Genomic DNA, 24,806 nt, shown 5'->3' with positions numbered 1-24,806 from the left:
GGGGGAGGGACAGGAGGGAAGGGGAGAGTGGGAGGGAGGGGGGACAGAGGGGAGGGGTGAGGGGGAGGGGAGGGACAGCGGGAGAGGTGGTAGGGAGGGGGAGGGGGCGAGGAAGCGAGGGATGGGGCAAGGGAGGGGAGAGTGAGAGCGGAGGAGGAAGTGAGGCGAGGGTGGGAAGAAGGGAGGGAGGTGGAGGGGGAGGGAGGAGGGGGAGTGAGAAGGGAGGGAGGTGGTGGAGGGAGGAAGAGGTGGGAGGGTGTGGGGGGAATGAGAGGGGAAGGGAAGGGGGAAGAGAGGGAGGGGAAGGAGGGATGGTACTGGAGGAGAGAAGGGCGGAGGGAGTGAAGGGGAGGGGAGAGGAGGGAGTGAGGGGAGGGGGAAGGGAGGTGGAGGGAGAGTGGGAGGGAGGATGGAGGAGAGAGTGGGGAATGAGAGGGGAAGGGAAGTGGGAGGGAGGGAGGTGGAGGGGGAGGGGGGCCGGGTGAGAGTGTGGGGGGGTGGGGGAGGCGAGCGGGAGTGAGGGGGGAAGGGGAGGATGGAGGGGAAGGAGGAAGAGGAAGAAAGCGGGAGGAGGGAGGAGAGGGAGTGGGAGAAGGGGGAGGAAGTGAGAGGGGAGGCGGAGTGAGAATGGCGAGGAGGGAGGGGGGAGGGAGTAAGCGGGGGAGGGGGGGACTGAGAGAAGGGGATGGAGTGCATGGAGGGAGGGGTGGGAAGGGGAGAGCTGGAGAGGGGAAGGGGATGAGGGAGGAGGGAGGGGCGTGGAGGGAGGGGAGTGGGGCATGGTGGGAGGGGGCAGGGGGGAGTGAGAGGGGCCAGGAAGGGAGGGAGGGGGGTAGGAGGGGGAGGGTGAGAGGTGAGTGAGAGGGGGGAAAGGAGCGGGGAGTGAGAGGGGAGAAGGGGAGGCGGGAGGGGGGTATGAGGAGGAGGTGGAGAGGGAGGAGTGAGGGGAGGGGGAAGGGAGGGGTGGTAGGGAGGGGGAGGAGGGAGGGGGAGGTGAGAGGGAGTGGGTGCAGGATTGGTGGAGTGAGAGGGGAGAGGGAAGTGATGGGAGTGGGGAAGGAGGGAGGGAGGTGGAGGGTGGAGCGGGAGAGAGAGTGGAGGGGGAGTGTGGAGGAAAAGGGGAGGGGGAGGGAGGGAGGGGAGGAGCAAGTGAGAGGTGAGGGGGAGGGACAGGAGAGAGTGGAGGAGGGGGAGGGAGAGGGGAGGGGGAGAGGCGGGAAGGGAGGGGGGAGGAGTGAGGGGAGAGTGAGATGGGAGGGGATGGAGGGGTGGGGGAAGGGAGTGAGAGGGACTGGGAGGATGTAGGGGGAGGAGGAGGTAGGGGGAGGGACAGAAGAGAATTACCCTTTTTTTTGTTTAGTGATGTTATTTGCGGGATTAATATTCCCAGGCCACCAGGGAGAACTCCTCTGCTTTTCATTGAAATAATTCCAGGGGATCTTTTAAGTCCACCTGAGAGGCCAGACGGTCCTCGGTTTAACACCTGATGCAATAGACAGCATCTCCGATAGTGCACCACGCCCCCAGTACTGCACCGGGAGACTCAGCTTACATTTTGTGATCAAGTATCTGGAGTGGGAATTCAACCCACGATCCTCTGGTTCAGGATTCCTCATTGCTTAGGATTTAATAACCTCGCCAAAGAAGCTTTCCCCTCTGATTTCAGGCAGTGAGTGAAGTGTCCTTAGTCTCAGGTTTATCCTGAATTGGCTGATCATTTGCAGAGTGGCAGGAGGAGTTTTTACTGCTAACTGTCCAGGAACCCACTGCTAGAATGGGCATCGACCCTATTCAGAGCACTGAGCCCAATTCTGGGCTCCGCACCTCAGGAAGGATATACTGGTCGTGGAGGCGGTAAACTGCATGTTTACCAGAATGATGCCGGGGCTAATAATGTAAAATGAGACGAGTATAGAACAATTGACCTGTTAAGTTGATAAATGCAATTGAAGGAAGAGGGAGGGAAGGGTGACAGTGAGGGGGGAGGGGATGAGTGAGGGGAGAGGGGGGCGGGAGGGGTGGTAACGAGAGGGAGGGGTGGTAGGGAGGCAGAGGGGGAGGGGGCAAGAGAGTGAGGGAGGGGCCATGGAAAGGGTGGAGTGAGAGGGGAGAGAGAAGTGAGGCGAGGGGGGAAGGAGGGAGGGAGGTGAAGGGAGGGAGGGGGGTGGAAAGAGGAAGAGGTGGGAGGGAGTTAGGGGGAGGAAGAAAGGGGAGGTGAGAGGGGTGTGGGAAGGGGAGGAGACGGAGGGGGAGAGGAGCAAGTGAGGGGAGGGGGAGGGAGGACGGAGGGGGGAGTGAGGAAGGAGGGGGAGGAGGAGGGGGAATGAGAGGTGAAGGGAAGGGGAGGGAGGGAGGTGGAGGGGGGAGGGGGAGAGGGGAAGTGGGGGGAAGGGTGAGGGGAGAGTGAGAGGGGAGGGGGTGGGTGGGGGGGAGGGAGTAGAGGGGAAAGGGAGTGAAAGGGACTGAGGGGAGGGGGAGGGGGAGGAGGAGGGAGGGGAAGGGAGGGGGTGGAGGAAGATGATGGAGGGAGGGTGGAGCGGGGGGGAAGGGAGGGGAGGGGACAGAGGACGGACGGAGGGGAGGGAGGGAGGGTGAGGGGGACGGGAGGGGGAGCGGAAGCAGCAGAGGGAGGCGTGGTAGGTGGCGAGGGAGTGGGCGCGAGAGGGTTGGAGTGAGGGGGGGAAGTGAGGGGAGGGGATGGAAGGAGCGAGGGAGGTGGAGGGGGGAGTGAGAGGGGAGGAGGAGACTGGAGGGGGGGATTGAAGGGAGTAGGGAGTGAGAGGGGAGTGAGGGCGAGGGAGGGGAGTGGGGGATGGAGGGAGGGGGCGGGGAGAGTGAGAGGGGAGGTGGAAGGGAAGGAGGGGCGGTGGGGAGGGAGGGGTGAAGGAGAGGGGAGGGTGAGAGGGAATTGAGAGGGGGAAGGTGCGGGGAGTGAGAGGGGGGAAGGGAAGGGGGGAGGTGAGGGATCAGAGGGAGGGGGAGGAGAAGGAGAGTGTGAGGGGATGGGAATGGGGGAGGGACAGGAGGGAGTGGTACAGAGGGTAAGGGGATGGGGGAGGAAGGAGGGGAGGGGAGGTGGGAGTGAGAGGGGAGGGACAGGAGGGAGGAGGAGGGGGAGTGAGAGGGGACGGGGAGAGGGGAAGTGAGGGGAAGGAGTGAGGAGAGAGTGAGGGAGGGAGTGGAGGGGAAGGGAGTGAGAGGGATTGGGGTGGAGGGAGGAGGAGGAGGGAGGGGAAGGAAGGGTGGAGGGAGATGAGGGAGGGGGGAGCAGGTGTGGGAAGAGATGGGAGGGAACGGAGGGCGGACGGAAGTGAGGGAGGGTGAGGGGGCGAGAGAGTGTGCGCGATGGGGTGGAATGAGAGGGGAGGGGGAAGTGAGGGGAGGGGATGGAAGGAGCAAGGAAGGCGGAGAGGGGAGTGAGAGGGGAGGAGGAGTATGGAGGGGGGGATTGAAGGGAGTAGGGAGTGAAAGGGGAGGGAGGGGAGTGGGCATGGAGGGAGGGGGTGGGGAGAATGAGAGGGGAGGTGGAAGGGAAGGAGGGGCGGTGGGGAGGGAGGGGGGAAGGAGAGGGGAGTGAGAGGGAATTGAGAGAGGGGAAGGAGCGGGGAGTGAGAGGGGGGAAGGGAAGAGGGGAGGTGAGGGATCAGAGGGAGGGGGAGGAGAGGGAGGGGAATGGGGGATGGAAGGAGGGGAGGGGATGGGGAGGGACAGGAGGGAGTGGTAGGGAGGTGGAGGGGATGGGGGAGGAAGGAGGGGAGGGAGGAGGGACAGAGAGGAGGGAGGGAGGGGGAGGGGAGAGGGATGGAGGGAGGGGGAGGGGGAGTAAGGGGAGGGGGGAAGGGAGGTGTGGTGGGGGGGGAGGGAGCAGGAGGGGCGAGGGACTGGGCGCAGAAGGGGTGGAGTGAGAGGGGACAGGGAATTGAGGGGAGGGGGGGAAGGAGGGAGGGAGGTGGAGGCGGATGGAGGAGGAGGGTGGAGTGAGAGGGGAGGTGGGAGGGGGAGGTGGGCAGAGGAGTGGGAGTGAGAGTGGAGGGGGAGTATTGAAGAAGAAGGGGAAGGGGAGGGAGGAAGAGTGTAGGGAGGAAGGGGAGAAGGGAGTGGGAGGGGGGAGTGAGGGGGGGGGACAGGAGGGAGGGGGAGGAAGGAGGGGAGGGGATAGGGAGTGAGAGGTGAGGGGGAGGGACAGGAGGGAGGGGGAGTGAGAGGGGAGGGGGAGGGGGGAAGCGGGGAAGGGAGGTGGGGAACGAGTGAAGGGAGAGTGAGAGGGGAGGGAGGGGAGGGGGAAGGCAGTGAGAGGGACTGGGGGGGGAGGAGGAGGGAGGGGGAGGGACAGGAGGGAAGGGGAGAGAGGGGGAGGGGGAAGTTGGGAGGGGAGGGGAGGGAGAGGGATGGAGGGGAGGGAGGGTGAGGGGAGGGGGAGCTGAGGGATGGTAGGGAGGCGGAGGGGCGAGAGAGGGGGCATGGGAGGGGTGGAGTGAGAGATGAGGCAGAAGTGAGGCGAGGGGGGAAGGAGGGGGGAAGTGAGAGGGACGGGGTGGAGGGAGGGGGAGGAGGGAAGGCAGTGGAGGGGGAGAAGGTGGAAGGGAGTGAGAGGGGAGCGTGAGGGAGAGGGAGTGAGTGGGGGGGGCAAGGGAGGAGGGAGGGGGAGGGGAGGGGAGGGGGGATGGAGGAGAGGAGAGAGAGGGGGACGAGGGAGGGGGGATGGAGGAAGGTGGAGGGGGAGGGAGAGGGGAAGGGCGAGGGAAGAGGGAAGGGAGTGAGAGGGGAGTGGGAGGAGGGAGAGAAGGTGGGGGAGTGAGAGGGGAAGATGGGCAGGAGGGGGGATGGAGGAGAGGAGAGAGAGGGGGACGAGGGAGGGGGATGGAGGAAGGGGGAGGGGGAGGGAGAGGGGAGTGGGAGGCGGGCGGAAGTGGGTAGTGAGAGGGTGGCAGGAGTGAGAGGGGAGTGAGGGGAGGGGGAAAGGAGGAGGAGGGGCAAGTGAGGGGACATGGGAGTGTAGAGTGAGAGAGGAGGGCAGAAGTGAGGGGAGGGGGGAGTGAGAGGCGAGGGGGGAAAGAGGGAGGGAGGGGGAGAGGGGTTGGAGGGGGAGGGAATGGAGTGGGGGAAATGAGAGGGGAAAGGAAAGGGGAAGGGAGGTGGAGAGGAGGGAGGGAGGTGGATGGGGAGTGAGGGGAGGTGGGAGGGGGAGAGGAAGGGGGATGGGAGGAGGAGGCGAGCGATCGGTGAGAGGGGGAGGGGCACAGGCAGGGGAGGGGGGAGGGAGTGAGGGGGGAGAGAGTGAAAGGGGGGGAGGGAGTGAAAGGGGGGAGGGAGTGAAAGAGGGAGGGAGACGAGGGGGGAGGGAGGTGGACTGTGGGGCGAGAGAGGGGGGGAGTGAGAGGGGGGAAGGGGAGAATGGTGGGTGAGGAGGGAGTGGGGATCGAGGGAGGGCGGGAGGGGGGAAGGGAGGAGAGCGAGGGGAAGGTGAGGGGGAACTGAGAGGAGAGGGAAGGGAGGGGGGAGTGTGGGGGCGGAGGGGGTGGCGGAGGGGGAGATGGAGGGAAGGGAGGAGGGGGGAAGGGTGAGTGAGTAGGGGAGGGAGGAGGGAGGCGGAGGGGGGAGTGAAGGGAGGGGGAGATGGGGGGAATGAGAGGGGAAGAGAAGGGGAGGGGGGTGACAGGAGGGAGGGGAGAGCGAGTGAGTGAGGGGGTAAAAGGGAGGAGGGGAGGGGGAAGAAGAAGGGGTAAGTGACGGGGTAGTGGGAGCGGGAGGGGAAGGGAAGAGGAGGGGGAGTGAGAGGGGGAGGGCAGGGGGAGGGAAAGGGGAGGAAAGGGAGAGTGAGGGGAAGAGAGGGAGAGGGGAGTGGGAGGGGGGAAGGAGGGGTGTGGGGGATGGATGGAGGGGACAGAGGGAGGGAGGGAGGAAGGGGAGGGGGAGGGAGAGGGTAGGGAGAGGGGGGAGTGAGGAGAGGAGGGGGGAATGAGGAGAGGAGGGGGGAAGTGAGGGGAGTGGGTGAGTGAGAGGAGTGGTGGGAAGGAAGGAGGGAGGGGGAGAGGGGACGGAGGGCGAGGGGGAGGGGGAGTGCGACGGGAGTGGGAGGGGGCAGGAGGGAGAGTGTGGGGGGAATTGAGGGAGAGGGCGAGTGAGGGGGGGAAGGGAGGAGGGAGGGAGAGAGGAAGGGGATAAGTGAGAGGGGAGTGGGGAGGGAGAGAGGGGAGGGAAGGGAGTGAAAGGGGCGAAAGGAGTGAGGGGAGAGGGAGTGAGGGGCGAGTGGGAGGGAGGGGAAGGGGGGAGGGGAATGGGGAGTGAGAGGGGAGGAGGGAGAGGGAGGGAGGGAGGAAGTAGAGGGGGAGGAAGGAAGGAGAGAGGAGGGAGGGAAAGGGGAATGGGGAGGGAGGAGGGATGGAGGGGGAGTGAGAGGGGTGCGGGAGGGGGAGGGAGGTAGACTATGGGGTGAGGGAAGGGGAGTGGGGGGAGAGTGAGAGGGGGGAAGGGGAGGATGGTGGGTGTGGAGGGTGGGGAATGGGAGAGGAGGGAGGGAGGAAGGAGGGGGTGTGAGGGAAGGGGATGGGACTGAGAGTGGAGGAGGAGGAGGGAGGGGAGGAAGAGAGCGAGAAGTGTGGGGGAGGAGGTGTGACGGAGGAGGAGGTGGAGGTGGAGGGAAGGGAGGAAGGAAGTAAGGGGGAGTGAGAGGGGGAGGGAGGAGGGAGGGAGGGAAGGGGTGGCGGAGAGAGGGGGGAAGAGTGAGGGGAAGGGGAGGGAGGGATGAGAAAGAGTGGGGGGGGTTGAGGGCGAGTGGGGGAGAGGTGAGGGTGAGTGGGAAAAGGGGATGGGTGGCGGTTGGAGAGGGGAACAGGAGTGGGGGAGGAGGAGGAGGGAGGGGAGGGAGAGTGTAGGGGGAGGGGAGGGGAGAGGGAGTGGGAGTGGGAATGAGAGGGGAGGAGGGTGGGGGGAGGGACAGGAGAGAGGGGGAGGGAGGTGGAGGGAATGGTTGATGGAGGGGGAGAGTGGTGGGGTGCGGACGGGGGAGTGAAAGGGGAGGGGGAGGGTAGGAGGGACAGGAGAGGGGAGGGAGGGTGAGGGGAGGGGGAGGGAAGGAGGGTGTGGGGGGAAGAGTGGGGGAGTGGTGGGGGTGGGTGAGGGAGGGGGAGATGTGAGCGGGAGTGTGTGGGACGGGGAGGGGGAGAGTGTGGGGGAGGGGGGGAGAGTGGGGGAGTGGGTGAGGGAGGAGGAGGGGTGAGCGGGAATGTGTGGGACGGGGAGGGGGAGAGTGTGGGGAACATGTGTCTGGAATTTCAAAGGGAACTGTGTTGGACTTCTGATGCTCTCCCTGCGGGAAGAGGATCTGTCTGGCTGAACACCTTGAGTTCACACCAAGGAGAGACCGTTCACCTGCTCCGTGTGTGCGAGGGGATTCAGTAAATCTTCAAACCTGTTACGCCACCAGCGAGTTCACTCCGAAGAGTTTCCTCTTATGAGGAAAGTTTGAGGAGGTTGGGCTTCTACTCATTGGAATTCAGAAGAATGAGAGGTGATCTTATCGAAACGTATAAGTTTATAAGGGGATGTGACAAGGTGGATGCAGAGAGGATGTTCCCACTGATGGGGGAGACTCGAACTAGGGGGCATAATCTTAGAATAAGGGACCGGCCATTTAAAACTGAGACGAGGAGAAATTTCTTCTCTGAGTGTTGTGGATCTGTGGAATTTGTTGCCTCAGAGAGCTGTGGAAGCTGGATCATTAAATAAATTTGAGACAGAAATAGACAGTTTCTTAAACGATAAGGGGATAAGGGGCTATGGGGAGCAGGCAGGGAAGTGGAGCTGAGTCCATGATCGGATCAGCCATGATCGTATTGAATGGCGGAGCAGGCTCAAGGGGCCGTATGGCCTACTCCTGTTCCTATTTCTTATGTTATGTTCCTGGTAAGTGACTTTTTAAATGTTCTGATTGGGAAGGTATCGGTAACGCACCCAGGATCACTAAACATAAAATCCAGTCCGCTAATCACTTTCAGCGGCAGGGCTTCGTGTGGGCCCCACAACATCTCTCACCTTCCAGGTGTGAATAGAGCATCACGCCTGCAAACCTGGTTTCAACTTAAATCTACTGAGCAAATGTATTGAACAAAAGATTTGCAAGTAACCCCAATCCTACAAGTAGGCCCAATCCTCCAGCTCTGTATTGTCGGACGATGAGACGCTATTAAGGTGCCAGTGAGCTGCTCTGCATTTTGCCTGAATGGAGAATAACTGAAGATTTGTCCCAGTGTAACTTTTGCTGTTGTGAAATGTGTGTCTTTCAATGCTCATGTCGGCTGCAATTGTGTTGAAAGGGGATGTGTAAAGCGACGGTCTTTGTGTGAAGGTGTGAAACAAGGAAACGCTATCAGTGCGTGATAGTGACACAGCCTTGTGGTCACAGTCAGAACAATGCTCAGATATCCTGGTGGTTATGGTTTGAGCATGGTCAGATCAGGAATGCAGCAAACAAGTTCAGTATAAATATCGCCAGTGTAGTCGCAGCTTGTTAGAACAGACCTGGGAGCAGAGAGCTCGGAATCCACTGCATTATCCCTGTTCTCCGGATCGGGTAACGATACTCTGTCTGTATTTTGCAATGCTGCGAATAATGTCAGTAAAAGACACTCTGTTGTTAAGAGCCTGATTATCTGGTGTGTGAAACCACAAAACTCAATGTTTAGCGTCAAGAAGATGAACAAGTGAATACATCACCACCCAATACTCCAGCTCTATATTCACAGGAGGAAGTTTGTTATCGAACTCCTCGAGTGGGCAGAATAGAGAAAGATACCGACTTTAAGAGCCCCTCGAAGCATTTGTAATTAACTTTCAAATCTCGACTGATATCAATTGTCAGTGTACGATCCATTGAAGTCAACGGAAGACGAGAGAGGGGTTGGAGAGTTGGGGTGAGGGGTGTTGGGGAGTAGGGGTGAGGGGTTTGGAGAGTAGGGGTGTAAGAGGGATTGGAGAGTGGGGTGAGGAGGGTTGGGGTGAGGGGGGGTAGGGGTGAGGGGGGTTGGAGTGAGGGGGGGTTGGGGTGAGGGGGGTTGGAGTGAGGGGGGTTGGGTGAGGGGGATTGGGGTGAGGAGGGTTGGGGTGAGGGGAGGCCAGGGTGAGGGGGGGTTGGAGTGAGGGGGGTTGGGGTGAGGGGGGTTGGAGTGAGAGGGGGTTGGAGTGAGAGGGGGTTGGAGTGAGGGGGGGTTGGAGTGAGGGGGAGTTGGAGTGAAGGTGGGTTGTGGTGAGGGGGTGGGGTGAGGGGGGATTGGGGTGAGGGGTTTGGGGTGAGGGGGATTGGGTTGAGGAGGGTTGGGGTGAGGAGGATTGGGGTGAGGGGGGTTGGAGTGAGGAGGGGTTGGAATGAGGGGGATTGGGGTGATGGAGTGAGGGGGGTTGGGGTGAGGGGGATTGGGGTGAGGGGGGTTGGAGTGAGGGGGGGATTGGGGTGAGGGGGGTTGGAGTGAGGGGGGATTGGGGTGAGGGGGATTGAGGTGAGGGGGGTTGGAGTGAGGGGGTGTTGGGGTAAGGGGGGGATTGGGGTGAGGGGGGATTGGGGTGAGGGGGATTGGGTGAGGGGGGTTGGAGTGAGGGGGGTTGGGGTGAGGGGGTATTGGGGTGAGCGGGGGGATTGGAGTGAGGCGGGGTTGGGGTGAGGGGGGGGTTGGGGTGAGGGGGGTTGGAGTGAGGGGGGGATTGGGGTGAGGGGGGTTGGAGTGAGGGGGGATTGGGGTGAGGGGGATTGAGGTGAGGGGGGTTGGAGTGAGGGGGTGTTGGGGTGAGGGGGGGATTGGGGTGAGGTGGATTGGAGTGAGGGGGGGTTGGAGTGAGGGGGGGATTGGGTGAGGGGGGATTGGGGTGAGGGGGGGTTTGGGTGAGCGGGGGATTGGGTTGAGAGGGATTGGGGTGAGGGGGGTTGGAGTGAGGGGGGTTGTGGTGAGGGGGGGATTGGGGTGAGGGGGGTATTGGGGTGATTGGAGTGAGGCGGGGTTGGGGTGAGGGGGTTTGGGGTGAGGGGAGTTGGAATGAGGGGGGATTGGGGTTGGAGTGAGGGGGGGTTGGGGTGAGGTGGGCATTGGGGTGAGGGGGAGATTGGGGTGAGGGGGGTTGGAGTGAGGGGGGGTTGGAGTGAGGGGGGGATTGGGTGAGGGGGGATTGGGGTGAGGGGGGGTTTGGGTGAGCGGGGGATTGGGTTGAGAGGGATTGGGGTGAGGGGGGTTGGGGTGAGGGGGGTTGTGGTGAGGGGGGATTGGGGTGAGGGGGGGTTTGGGTGAGCGGGGGATTGGGGTGAGAGGGATTGGGATGAGGGGGGTTGGAGTGAGGGGGGTTGTGGTGAGGGGGGATTGGGGTGAGGGGGGGTTGGGGTGAGGGGGCGTTGGGGTGAGGGGGGTTGGGGTGAGGGGGGATTGGGGTGAGGGGGGGTTGGAGTGAGGGGGGTTGTGGTGAGGGGGGATTGGGGTGAGGGGCGGTTGGGGTGAGGGGGGATTGGGGTGAGGGGGGTTGGGGTGAGGGGGTTTGGGGTGAGGAGGATTGGGGTGAGGGGGGTTGGGGTGAGGGGGATATTGGAGTGAGGGGGATTGGGGTGAGGGGGTTGGAGTGAGGGGGGTTGTGGTGAGGGGAGGTTGGGTGAGGGGGGATTGGGGTGAGGGGGGTTGGGGTGAGTGGGGGTTGTGGTGAGGGGGGGTTGGGTGAGGGGGATTGGGGTGAGGGGGGTTGGGGTGAGGGGGTTTGGGGTGAGGAGGATTGGGGTGAGGGGGGTTGGGGTGAGGGGGATATTGGAGTGAGGGGGATTGGGGTGAGGGGGTTGTGGTGAGGGGGTTTGGGTGAGGGGGATTGGGGTGAGGGGGGATTGGGGTGAGGGGGGTTGGGGTGAGGGGAGGTTGGGGTGAGGGGGGTATTGGAGTGAAGGGGATTGGGGTGAGGGGGTTGGAGTGAGGGGGGTTGTGGTGAGGGGGGATTGGGGTGAGGGAGGGATTGGGGTGAGGGGGGGTTGGGGTGAGGGGGATTGGGCTGAGGGGGGTTGGGGTGAGGGGGGGTTTGGGTGAGGGGGGGTTGGGGTGAGGGGGATTGGGGTGAGGGGGGTTGGGGTGAGGGGGGTATTGGAGTGAGGGGGATTGGGGTGAGGGGGGGTTGGGGTGAGAGGCGGTTGGGTTAGATAAGAACATAATAAATAGGAGCTGGAGTACGGTATGTGGCCCTTCAAGCCTGCTCCTCCATTCTATGCGATCACAGCTGATTTTCTACCTCACTGCCACCTTCCTGCACCGTCCCCATTTCCCTTAATTCCCCTCGTTCTGTAAGGGGTTTTCACAGGGTTGTTGTTGTGCCTTGGGTGTCTCTCTCTGGGCTTCTGCCCTCACAGCTTATGCCTGGCCTGTGAGGTACCCTGAGTGCTGCAAGAGCACCCCTGGAGAGACTGTGTCCACAGCTTATGAAGGGGGTTTTGAGACTCGTGCGTCCCCACAGCTTATGCCTAGCCTGTGAGGCACCTGTGAGTGTCAAACACTCCTAACCCCTTCTTCCCTAGCCTGTGACACACAGTTGAGCGTTTTCGAGGCGCTCCTAGCTTCCCTTACACGGTTCTGACATAAGACTCACGATCAGGAGATGCAATACAATAGAACTGAGACAAGGTGATTCCAAGAGGAACTTTAGGCTTCCAATTTATTTGGCAAGGTGTAACTCAACAAACAGCAATACACCAACAAAACAATCCCCCTAAATCCCACTAAACGGACACAACGAAAATCTTTACACCAGTTTAGCAGTACAATGCCCAACCTCCCACCTTTCCTGGCCTAACTGAGTTGGGAGTTCTGGGGACCAGAGGTTATACTCACTACTGTGCCTTCCGCAGTCTGGTGGTTTGTTTCTTCTATCTTTGGTGTCTTCGGACGATGGTTTTCCTTCAGTGTCGAGAGGCCTGTGGTTGTGGTTGTTGAATCACCAGGGCAGGGAAAATCATCACTCCTCTCTCACTACGTCAGAAACCCCTTTTTTATAGTCAGATTATCCAGTCCGCCTCTCCTGCTGAAGTCGATTCTTCTCATTGGTGGACTTTTGATTTTGAAAAATGCAACAGTTTGAGGTTTTTAGGTTTTTTTCCCCACTGATCTTAACCTACTCAAGGTTTGAGTGGGTGTTGATTGCATTGGCCTCCTGTAGCCATTGTGCTAGTCTGGCCTGAGCCAGATATTTCTATGCCTGATGAAAAAGGTGTTGGAATATGTATGTGGCATTGTTTAAATGCTAATGTTTTCAAGGGGCAAGTTTCGAGGGTATACAGTTCCCAGACAATTTGATTAGTTCCAATGTCCAAACTGGCCCTTTTGATATTGACTCCACCCTTTTCTTGCAGACCTTTAAAAAAATCCCAAATTCGATTAAAGTTCATAGTTTCTTCCATGTGCACTTTAGGATTTCAAACTTTCTGGTAGATAGTTCCAAATTAAATTCCCTTTCCTATGAGTCCAAACACGGGGGGGTCTCCATTTGTGTCCCAAAGTTTTCCTTCCATCGGTTTCAATTCACAGCACAGACTGATCCCACAGCCCTTTTCCTTCTGGGTAAAATGAGGGGGTTTTCGTCCTCCCCTACAGTTCCCAAAATGTATCAACCTCTGACTTGAATATACTCTGGGACTGAGCATCCACAGCTCTCTGGGATAGAGAATTTGAAAGATTCACAACCCTTTGCGTGAAGAAATTTCTCCTCATCTCAGTCTGAATATCCGAGCCCTTATTCTGAGACTATGACCCCGTGTTCTAGACTCCCCAGGCAGGGCAAAATCGCAGCATTTACCCTATCAAGTCCCTTAAGAATTTTAAATGTTTCAATTCGATCACCTCTCTTTCTTCTAAAATCTCTGGATTATAGGCCTAGTCTACTGAATCCTTACAGGGCCATCCCCTCATCCCAGGAATCAGTCTGGTCAACTTTCGTTGCATTCCCTCTAAGGCAAGCATTTCTTTCCTTAGGTAAGGAGACCAGAACTGTACATAATACTCCCGGTGTGGCCTTCGAAATGCCCTGTATAATTATCGTAAGACTTCTTTACTCTTATACTCTAATGTCTTTGTAACAAAAGCCAACATACCATTTGCTTTCTCAATTGCTTACTGAACCTGCATGTTAACTCTGTGATTCAGGTACAAGGATACCCAGGTCCCTCTGAATGCAAACACTTGCCAGTCTCTCACCATTTAAAAACAATACTGCTTTTTTGTTTTTTCTACTAAAGTGCATAACTTGTCACTTCCCAACATTGTATTCCATTGGCCATGCCCTTACCCACTCAGTCAACCTGTCTGTATCTCTCTGTAGCCTCTTTGCATCCTGTCACAGCTTACTTTTCCACCTAACTTTGTATCATCAGCAAACTTGAATACGTTACACTCAGTCCCTTCATCGAAGTCATTAATATCGATTGTGAATAGCTGAGGCCCCAGCACTGATCCTTGAGGTACATCGTTAGTTATAGCCTGCTCACCCGAAAAATCCCCGTTTATTCCTACTCTGTTTTCTGTCCATTACCCAAACCTCAATCCATTCTAATGTATTACTTCCAATCCCATGAGTCCTAATTTTGTGTAATAAGCTCATGTGTGGCACCTTATAGAATGTTTTTTGAAAATCCAAATACACTACATCTACTGGTTCCCCCTTATCCATCTGACAAGTTACATCTTCAAAAAAACTCTATAACAGATTTGTCAAACACAAATTCCCTTTCATAAAACCATGTTGACCATATGCTTGATACCTTCTGCAACCAGTGGGCATGGAAGGTATCACAAGGTGACAATCGCTTCTCACAATCACATTTCAGGTGTAGCGGGAGGGTGGGGAGTGAGTTTGGGCAGGGCGGGGTTTGCTCTGACATCACCGCTCCCCATTTTCACGCTGCAGGCAGGGAGCATGCGCAGTGGCCATCTTACTGCAGGGAGGGCATCAGGTACAGGTGGTGAGCCAGTCTGCGAGCACCAGTCGAGCAGGCCGGGGAGCGGAAGCAGCAGCAGGTGCTGGAGCAGGAGAGCAACGGCAGTGAAAAGGGATGTTACCAAAGTCCAGGTCGGTGATTGGAGTGTGGACAGCTACAGCAGGAACGGCGAGAGACTGTGGAGGGATGTGATTGGGGCCCTGGGGAGGCGTGAGTTCGGTGCTAAGGGCCTAGGGGCAGCACGGGCCCAGCCCACACTACGATATGTGTGCACACTAGGTCCGTGCAGCAAAGCAGGTCTCCAGTCGTCCAGGTTCATCCTTGCCACTGGACCAGGACCTGGCTCTGTCAAGCCCGTGTGGTGGCTGGTGTGCAACGGTCACCCCACGTTAAAACAATCCACGCACAGGCATCTTCCACCCTTCAACATGTAGTTCAGGACCTGGGATATTGGGTCCTTCATTGAAATATCTGGAACTTTTTGACGTGGAAGCAAGTCATCCTCGATTCGAGGGACTGCCGATGATAATGCAGCGTCCAAAATCCGGAGTTCCAGAACCCGGACCGATTGGTGGCAGGGTCGTCCGGAATCTATAAAACTTTCCGGAATCGTACCCTGCCGACCTCGAGGTGGTGCCGCTGCCTGACCTCAGGCCTCACCGCCATTCGCCACACTGCCCCTCACCCTCAGGCCTCACCGCACTGCCCCTCGCCCTCGGGCCTCACTGCCCCTCACCCTCGGGCTTCGCCGCACCGCCCCTCACTGCACCGCCCCTCGCCCTCGGGCTTCACTGCACCGCCCCTCACCCTCGGGCCGCACCGCCCCTCACTGCACCGCCCCTCACCCTCGGGCCTCGCCGCACCGCCCCTCACTGCACCGCCCCTCACCCTCGGGCCTCGCCGCACCGCCCCTCACTGCACCGCCCCTCACCCTCGGGCCTCGCCGCACCGCCCCTCACTGCACCGCCCCTCACCCTCGGGCTTCGCCGCACCGCCCCTCACTGCACCGCCCCTCGCCCTCGGGCTTCGCCGCACCGCCCCTCAATGCACCGCCCCTCGCCCTCGGGCCTCGCCGCACCGCCCCTCACTGCACCGCCCCTCACCCTCGGGCTTCACTGCACCGCCCCTCACCCTCGGGCCTCGCCGCACCGCCCCTCACCCTCGGGCCTCGCCGCACCGCCCCTCACCCTCGGGCTTCGCCGCACCGCCCCTCACTGCACCGCCCCTCGCCCTCGGGCCTCGCCGCACCGCCCCTCACCCTCGGGCTTCGCCGCACCGCCCCTCACCCTCGGGCTTCGCCGCACCGCCCCTCACTGCACCGCCCCTCGCCCTCGGGCCTCGCCGCACCGCCCCTCACCCTCGGGCCTCGCCGCACCGCCCCTCACCCTCGGGCTTCGCCGCACCGCCCCTCACTGCACCGCCCCTCGCCCTCGGGCCTCGCCGCACCGCCCCTCACTGCACCGCCCCTCACCCTCGGGCCTCGCCGCACCGCCCCTCACTGCACCGCCCCTCGCCCTCGGGCCTCGCCACACCGCCCCTCAATGCACCGCCCCTCACCCTCGGGCCTCGCCGCACCGCCCCTCACTGCACCGCCCCTCACCCTCGGGCCTCGCCGCACTGCCCCTCACTGCACCGCCCCTCACCCTCGGACCTCGCCGCACTGCCCCTCACTGCACCGCCCCTCACCCTCGGACCTCGCCGCACTGCCCCTCACTGCACCGCCCCTCGCCCTCGGGCTTCACTGCACCGCCCCTCACCCTCGGGCCTCGCCGCACCGCCCCTCACTGCACCACCCCTCACCCTCGGGCCTCGCCGCACCGCCCCTCAATGCACCGCCCCTCACCCTCGGGCCTCACCGCACCGCCCCTCACTGCACCACCCCTCACCCTCGGGCCTCGCCGCACCGCCCCTCAATGCACCGCCCCTCACCCTCGGGCCTCGCCGCACCGCCCCTCACCCTCGGGCCTCGCCGCACCGCCCCTTGACCTCAGGCCTCACCGCACCACCCCTCACTGCACCGCCCCTTGACCTCAGGCCTCACCGCACCGCCCCTCACTGCACCGCCCCTTGACCTCAGGCCTCACCGCACCGCCCCTCACCCTCGGGCCTCACCGCACCGCCCCTCACCCTCGGGCCTCACCACACCACCCCTCGCCCTCGGGCCTCACCGCACCGCCCCTCACCCTCGGGCCTCGCCGCACCGCCCCTCACCCTCGGGCCTCACCACACCACCCCTCGCCCTCGGGCCTCACCGCACCGCCCCTCACCCTCGGGCCTCACTGCACCACCGTCCGACCTCAGATCTCACCGACCCATGGTGGTGGGGCCCCACCCGGCGATCTGGACAGCTCATTTACGAACACCACCCCTCCTTCCCTTTCTGACATTTTGAAATCCGGAAATACCCGAACCAGCGCTCGGGTGTTTCCGGATTCGGCAAGCTGCACCCTGTATGATGATCTGTATCTGGGCAGGACCGAACTGATGTCCTAGGCGGAATGTTTGCTAGTGCTGTTGGGGAGGGTTTAAACTAATAAGGCAGGGGGATGGGAACCAATGCAGGGAGACAGAGGGAAGTAAAAAAGGGGCAGAAGCAAAAGGTAGGAAGGAGAAAAGCAAGAGTGGAGGGCAGAGAAATCAAGGGCAAAAATCAAAAAGGGCCACATTACAACATAATTCTAAAAGGACAAAGAGTGTTAAAAGAGTGAAGGCTCTGAGTCTCAAAGAGAGGAGCATTCGTAATAAGGCGGATGAATTAACTGCGCAGATAGATGTTAACGGATATGATGTAATTGGGATTACGGAGACATGGCTCCAGGGTAACCAAGGCTGGGAACTCAACATCCAGCGGTATTCAATATTCAGGAAGGATAGACAGAAAGGAAAAGGTGGGTTAGCGTTGCTGGTTAAAGAGGAGATTAACGCAATAGTAAGGAAGGTCATTAGCTTGGATGATGTGGAATTTGTATGCATAGAGCTGGGAAACATCAAAGGGCAGAAAACGTTAGTGGGAGTTGTGAACAGACCACCAAACAGTAGTAGTGAGGTTGGGGATGGCATCAAACAGGAAATTAGGGATGTGTGCAATAAAGGTACAGCAGTTATCATGAGTGACTTTAATTTACATATAGATTGGGCTAACCAAACTGGTAGCAATGCAGTGGAGGAGGATTTCCTGGAGTGTATAAGGGATGGTTTTCTAGACCAATATGTCGAGGGACCAACTAAAGAGCAGGCCATCCTAGACTGGGTGATGTGTAATGAGAGAGGATTAATTAGCAAACTTGTCATGTGAGGCCCCTTGGGGAAGAGTGACCATAATATGGTAGAATTCTTCATTAAGATGGAGAGTGACACTGTTAATTCAGAGACTAGAGTCCTGAACTTAAAGAAAGGTAACTTCGATGGTATGAGACGTGAATTGGCTAAAATAGACTGGCGAATGATACTTAAAGGATTTCGGTAGATAGGCAATGGCAAACATTTAAAGATCACATGGATGAACTACAACAATTGTACATCCGTCTGCGTAAAAATAAAATGGGGAAGGTGGCTCAACTGTGGTTAACAAAGGAAATTAGGAATAGTCTTAAATCCAAGGAAGAGGCATATAAATTGGCCAGAAAAAGCAGCAAACCTGGCGACTGGGAGAAATTTAGAATTCAGCAAGGGTTTAATAAGGAGGGGGAAAATAGAGTATGAGAGTAAGCTTGCAGGGAACATAAAAACTGACTGCAAAAGCTTCAAAAGATATGTGAAGAGAAAAAGATTAGTGAAGACTAATGTAGGTCCCTTGAAGTCAGAATCAGGTGAATTCATAATGGGGAACAAAGAAATGGCAGACCAATTGAACAAATACTTTGGTTCTGTCTTCACGAAGGAAGACACGAATAACCTCCCCAAAATACGAGGGGACCGAGGGGCTAGTGAGAAGGAGGAACTGAGGGAAATCCTTATTAGTCAGGGAATGGTGTTCGGGAAATTGATGGGATTGAAGGCCGATAAATCCCTAGGGCCTGATAGACTGCCTCCCAGAGTAGTTAAGGAAGTGTCCCTAGAAATAGTGGATGCATTGGTGGTCATTTTCCAAAATTCCATGGACTCTGGATCAGTACCTATGGATTGGAGGGTAGCTAATGTAACACCACTTTTTAAAAAAGGAGGGAGAGAGAAAACAGGGAATTATAGACCGGTTAGCCTGACATCGGTAGTGGGGAAAATGCTGGAATCAATCATTAAAGATGTAATAGCAGCACATTTGGAAAGCAGTGACAGGATCGGTCCAAGTCAGCATGGATTTATGAAAGAGAAATCATGCTTGACAAATCTTCTGGAGTTTTTTGAGGATGTAACTAGTAGAATGGACAAGGGAGAACCAGAGGATGTGGTGTATTTGGACTTTCAAAAGGCATTTGACAAGGTCCCACACAAGAGATTAGTGGGCAAAATCAAAGCACATGGTATTGGGGGTAAGGTATTGACATGGATAGAGAACTGGTTGGCAGACAGGAAGCAAAGAGTGGGAATAAACGGGTCCTTTTCAGAATGGCAGGCAGTGACTAGTGGGGTACCGCAAGGTTCAGTGCTGGGACCCCAGCTATTTACAATATATATTAATGATTTAGACGAAGGAATTGAATGTAATATCTCCAAGTTTGCAGATGACACTAAGCTGGGTGACAGTGTGAGCTGTGAGGAGGATGCTAAGAGGCTGCAGGATGACTTGGACAGGTTAGGTGAGTGGGCAAATGCATGGCAGATGCAGTATAATGTGGATAAATGTGAGGTTATCCACTTTGGTGGCAAAAACAGGAAGGCAGATTATTTGAACGGTGACAGATTATTAAAAGGGGAGGTGCAACGAGACCTGGGTGTCATGGTACATCAGTCATTGAAAGTTGGCATGCAGGTTCAACAGATGGTGAAGAAGGCAAATGGCATGTTGGCCTTCATAGCGAGAGGATTTGAGTATAGGAGCAGGGAGGTCTTACTGCAGTTGTACAGGGCCTTGTTGAGACCACACCTTGAGTATTGTGTGAAGTTTTGGTCTCCTAATCTGAGGAAGGACATTCTTGCTATTGAGGGAGTGCAGCGAAGGTTCACCAGACTGATTCCCGGGATGGCAGGACTGACATATGAAGAAAGACTGGATCGACTTGGCTTATACTCACTTGAATTTAGAAGAATGAGAGGGGATCTCATAGAAACATATAAAATTCTGACGGGATTGGACAGGTGAGATGCAGGAAGAATGTTCCTGATGTTGGGGAAGTCCAGAACCAGGGGGTCACAGTCTAAGGATAAGGGGTAAGCCATTTAGGTCCGAGATGAGGAGAAACTTTTTCACTCAGAGAATTGTGAACCTGTGGAATTCTCTACCACAGAAAGTTGTTGAGTCCAGTTCGTTAGATATATTCAAAACAGTTAGATGTGGCCCTTACGGCTAAAGGGATCAAGGGGTATGGAGAGAAAGCAGGAATGGGGTACTGAAGTTGCATGATCAGCCATGATCATACTGAATGGTGGTGCAGGCTCAAAGGGCCGAATGGCCTACTCCTGCACCTATTTTTTATGTTTCTAGGATGTAATTATTAATTGTGTGCGTCAGAGATTTTTTCTATTTTGCACAGAAACGCAAATGCTGTACTAGACATATTAAACTAATCGTTACTTAAATCAGGGCTGAAGCTACTGTAAGGTTGACTGTACTGAGGTTTGTGGCAAGAGCTGGCAGACATGTTCTGAAGTGTGATGTCTCACACCTGATGAGTCTGTTTATGTCGTGTTGTAATGACCTTTTTCTGTTACAGAAGCAAAATACCATGGATGCTGGAATCTGAAATAAAAACAGAAACTGCTGGGAATCTCAGCAGGTCAGGCAGCATCTGTGGAGAGAGAAACAGAGTTAACGTTTCAGGTCAATGAGCCTTTGTCAGAACTGGCGGATGTTCGAAATGAACAGATTCTTAAGGAGCACTGAAAGGGGGGGAGGAAAGAACAAAAGGGAAGGTCAGTGATAGGGTGGAAGGCAGGAGAGATTAGAGAGACACAAGGGATGATGGGCCGACGAGGTGGTAATGGCAGAAGTTAAAAAAAGACGAATGGGACACCAGTTTCTATCCCCCTAACCTGAAGAACATCCATTAACCGCGACTCTCCGCTTTTTGTCCTTTACCCAACTTCCTGTCCATGCTGGCCATTGATGTTAATGGCAGCTTGCTATGCGCAAACTGTCTGCTGCATTTCCTACATTGCAACAGTGAGTGCACTTCAAACCTACTTTGATGTTGTTGTACTTCATTGGCTGTAAGGTACTCTGGGATACCCTGAGGCCGTGTGAGGTACTGCGTACGGACACGTCTTTATTGAACAAAGGAGAAAAGACCAAACATGGAACAGTCGGTAACAGGATATCAGTTCCTCGCCTCTTATCTGGAAAAAATCAAGGAATCGACACACTGTGTGCTTGAACCAAAGCTGATTTATTTGTCAGATATCCTGAAAATTAAACTCCAGCCCAGTTCCAGGGGAAACAAAGCCCAACTGTCAGAATGAACATGGTTCAGTCCCAGATTGATTAACAGCAGAATCCAACCCCTGCAGTCACATGTGAACTCGCCGGTGCCTCAGCAAGGGGAATGCCCGAGTGAATCCCTTCCCACACACGGAGCAGGTGAACGGCCTCTCCCCGGTGTGAACTCGCTGGTGTGCCAATAGGTTGGATGAATGAGTGAATCCCTTCCCACAATCGGAGCAGATGAACGGCCTCTCCCCAGTGTGACTGCGTCGATGAGCTTCCAGCTGGGACGGGTAATTAAATCCCTTCCCACAGTCCCCACATTCCCACGGTTTCTCCATGGTGCGGGTGTCCATGTGTCTCTGCAGGTTGGACGATCAGTTGAAGCCTCGTCCACACACAACACGTGTCCGGTTTCTCCCCGCTGTGAATGGTGCGATGGTTTTCAGGCTGTGTAACTGGTTAAAGCTCTTTCCACAGGCAGTGCACTGGAACACTCTCCCTCGGGGGTGTGTGTCTCGGGGTTTCTCCAGTCATACTGATGTTTGAAATCTTTTCCCAGAGACAGAACACACAAACATTTCTCCTCCCGATATTCAGGTCCGGATGAATCGAGAGACTCTGTCAGACCGTGACTATATATTTGGTTTGAGTTTTCCGTCTGCAAATCCTCCCCTTCTAATACCCTGTAAAAGGAGTTGACAAAAGTAATGACTGTAAGTACAGAACAGAAATTCAAAACAGACAATTCTAGTTTCTATGGGACATTGTTCCCTGTCTTGTTCCCCCAAATCTGTAAATCCCCGTCACACACACTCTCCCTCCTCCCTGTGCTGAAATCCAAACCCATCGCACCATCTCCAACGTTGTTTCCTTCTCGATGAATTTTCTTCCTCTCCTGAAGGTGCTGACTCTGGCTGGGTTCAGTTCTACACTCACTGGTTCCCCTCCCCTGAAGGTGCTGACTCTGGCTGGGTTCAGTTCTACACTCACTGGTTCCCCTCCCCTGAAGGTGCTGACTCTGCTGGGTTCAGTTCTACACTCACTGGTTCCCCTCCCCTGAAGGTGCTGACTCTGGCTGCGTTCAGTTCTACATTCACTGGCTCCCCTCCCTCTCCTCACCTGAAGATGCTGAAGGGGGCACCTCGGAATAGCTTGTGTGGCAGGAAAACCAAGGATATGTTGGACAACAGCTTGAGTGGTAAAACCACAGAAAAGGCTAAACAAGATAAAGCGAAATGTGATTAAGCTAAATCTGCTGACCCCAATGGCCAGCAGCAAGTCAGCTGCAACAATGTGCCATAGGTCAGATTAACGGCTGACCACAACGGTGTATATAAAATGACTGTAAGTGTTATATAATGCTGACTGCAACCGCCTACTGTCTGTTATCGAAACTAAGGTGAACCTCTGGTAGTAAACTGGAATTAAGACTAATGATGCAATCTAGAAAGTAGGCGGGGACATTGTACAACGTGTCAATGACTATAAATATCTATAAATTTCTGTATCGTTGGAGAGACTTGGCTAAGGACAGAAGTAACTTTCTCCCCACGTGTGTGATTAAAGACTGTTTGAATTCTCGATGTCAGACTTGTGTAGAATATTTTGAAATATTCCACAACAATTGGCGTTGTCGACAGGATCTTAAATGGATGGCACACACTGGCAGATGGAAACACGTCAAACGTGTGAGTACCTTTTCAATTACCACGCACAGATAGGACAAGTCTGTCTGCTGTCAGTTGCCTGAGAGATACAATCCTGCAAGTGTGAACGAGACTACACGCAGCCTACGGCTACCTACCCCAGGTAAAACGACCTGTAATATTATGTTACCTGGATTGAATCGGAAGCATAAAGTATATGTCAAGGACGTTGCGATTGAACGTATAAAGTCGGTATAAGTTGCAAGTATCCGTCTTGCTCGGGAGAAGTTTGAAAGGAGAGATACCATTGTCAACAAGTAACCATGAGAGATGAGGACTTGGAGTGGTGACCCGAGGGATCCCTGACCAAGTATTTAGCCGATAGGAATAAACTGATTACAGTAAAGATGTTGAAAAATAAATGGAAACCCAGTGCAATTCCAGCCGAGCAAAAGAAGTGGTGGGAAAACGAGACAAACCATAAGGAATGCAGAATAGTAACTCCAGATTATTCTGAATTATCGATGTCAGACTTGTGTAGAGTATTTTGAAATATTCCACAACAGTGCTGACTCTGGCTGGGTTCAGTTCCACAGGGCCCAAGTTTCGGCATCTGGTGAAAACGGCGCACCTCCGAGACTTACGTGACCTGCCTGGGCTCGAAGGTGCGCCGGAATATTTTGCAGCAATTCTCCGGTCCTCCTGGACCATGGCGTGGCGTGGCGTGGTCTCCCTGGGGAGGGGTCTGCCTGCAGGGGGGCGGGGCTAGTGATCATGCCTTAATCTCAGAGCCGGCGCAATGGCTCGGGAGAGCGTGGGTACCGGGAGGAGGAGGGGGAATGTGGGTACCGGGGTGGGGAGGGGGGGGAGTGTGGCAAGGGATGGAGGAGTGTGGGTTGGGGGGCACTCAATGATCGAAGGACCGGAGGAGAGAGCAGGGGTGCCTCTTTCCAGCCTCTCCCAAACATCCCCCACACACACACACCCCCACATCCCCCCCCACACACACCCCCACATCCCCCCCCACACACACACCCACATCCCCCCCCACACACACACCCACATCCCCCCCACACACACCCACATCCCCCCCCCACACACACACCCACATCCCCCCCCACACACACCCACATCGCCCCCCACACACACACCCACATCCCCCCCCACACACACACCCACATCGCCCCCCACACACACACCCACATCCCCCCCCACACACACACCCACATCCCCCCCACACACACCCACATCGGCCCCCCACACACACCCACATCCCCCCCCCCACACACACACCCACATCCCCCCCCCCACACACACACCCACATCCCCCCCACACACACCCACATCGCCCCCCACACACACACACCCACATCCCCCCCCACACACACCCACATCCCCCCCACACACACACCCACATCCCCCCCCACACACACCCACATCCCCCCCCACACACACACCCACATCCCCCCCACACACACCCACATCCCCCCCCCCACACACACACCCACATCCCCCCCCCCACACACACACCCACATCCCCCCCACACACACACCCCACCCCCCCACACACACACCCACATCCCCCCCACACACACACCCACATCCCCCCCCACACACACACCCCACATCCCCCCCCCACACACACACCCACATCCCCCCCCACACACACACCCACATCCCCCCCCACACACACACCCACATCCCCCCCCACACACACACCCACATCCCCCCCCCCACACACACACCCACATCCCCCCCCCACACACACACCCACATCCCCCCCCACACACACACCCACATCCCCCCCCACACACACACCCACACCCCCCCCACACACACACCCACATCCCCCCCCACACACACCCACATCCCCCCCCCCACACACCCACATCCCCCCCCACACACACACCCACATCCCCCCCCCCCCACACACCCACATCCCCCCCCACACACACCCACATCCCCCCCACACACACACCCACACCCCCCCCCACACACACACCCACATCCCCCCCCACACACACCCACATCCCCCCCCACACACACACCCACATCCCCCCCACACACACACCCACATCCCCCACCCCCCCCACCCACACACCCCACATCCCCCCCCACACACACACCCACATCCCCCCCCACACACACCCACATCCCCCCCCCCACACACACCCACATCCCCCCCCCACACACACCCACATCCCCCCCACACACACACCCACATCCCCCCCCACACACACACCCACATCCCCCCCCACACACACACCCACATCCCCCCCCCACACACACCCACATCCCCCCCCCACACACACACCCACATCCCCCCCACACACACACCCACATCCCCCCCCACACACACCCACATCCCCCCCCACACACACCCACATCCCCCCCCACACACACACCCACATCCCCCCCCACACACACCCACATCCCCCCCCACACACACACCCACATCCCCCCCCACACACACACCCACATCCCCCCCACACACACACCCACATCCCCCCCACACACACACCCACATCCCCCCCCACACACACCCACATCCCCCCCCACACACACACCCACATCCCCCCCACACACACACCCACATCCCCCCCCACACACACACCCACATCCCCCCCACACACACCCACATCCCCCCCCACACACACCCACATCCCCCCCCACACACACACCCACATCCCCCCCCCACACA

The 24,806-nt window shown here is 57.4% G+C and overlaps 1 pseudogene; it reads right to left on the bottom strand.

The window, feature by feature from the left end:
• The window catches only part of LOC139234665 (zinc finger protein 229-like), a 97,075-nt pseudogene extending 76,227 nt beyond the window's left edge, over positions 1-20,848 (bottom strand).
• Between the last annotated feature and the right edge of the window lie 3,958 nt (positions 20,849-24,806).

The sequence above is a fragment of the Pristiophorus japonicus genome, chromosome 22, assembly GCF_044704955.1.
Source record: "Pristiophorus japonicus isolate sPriJap1 chromosome 22, sPriJap1.hap1, whole genome shotgun sequence".
Classification (NCBI taxonomy): Eukaryota; Metazoa; Chordata; class Chondrichthyes; family Pristiophoridae; genus Pristiophorus; species Pristiophorus japonicus.
Note: the sequence above shows the minus strand (reverse complement) of the source record. Positions and strands in the feature narration are given on the sequence as shown.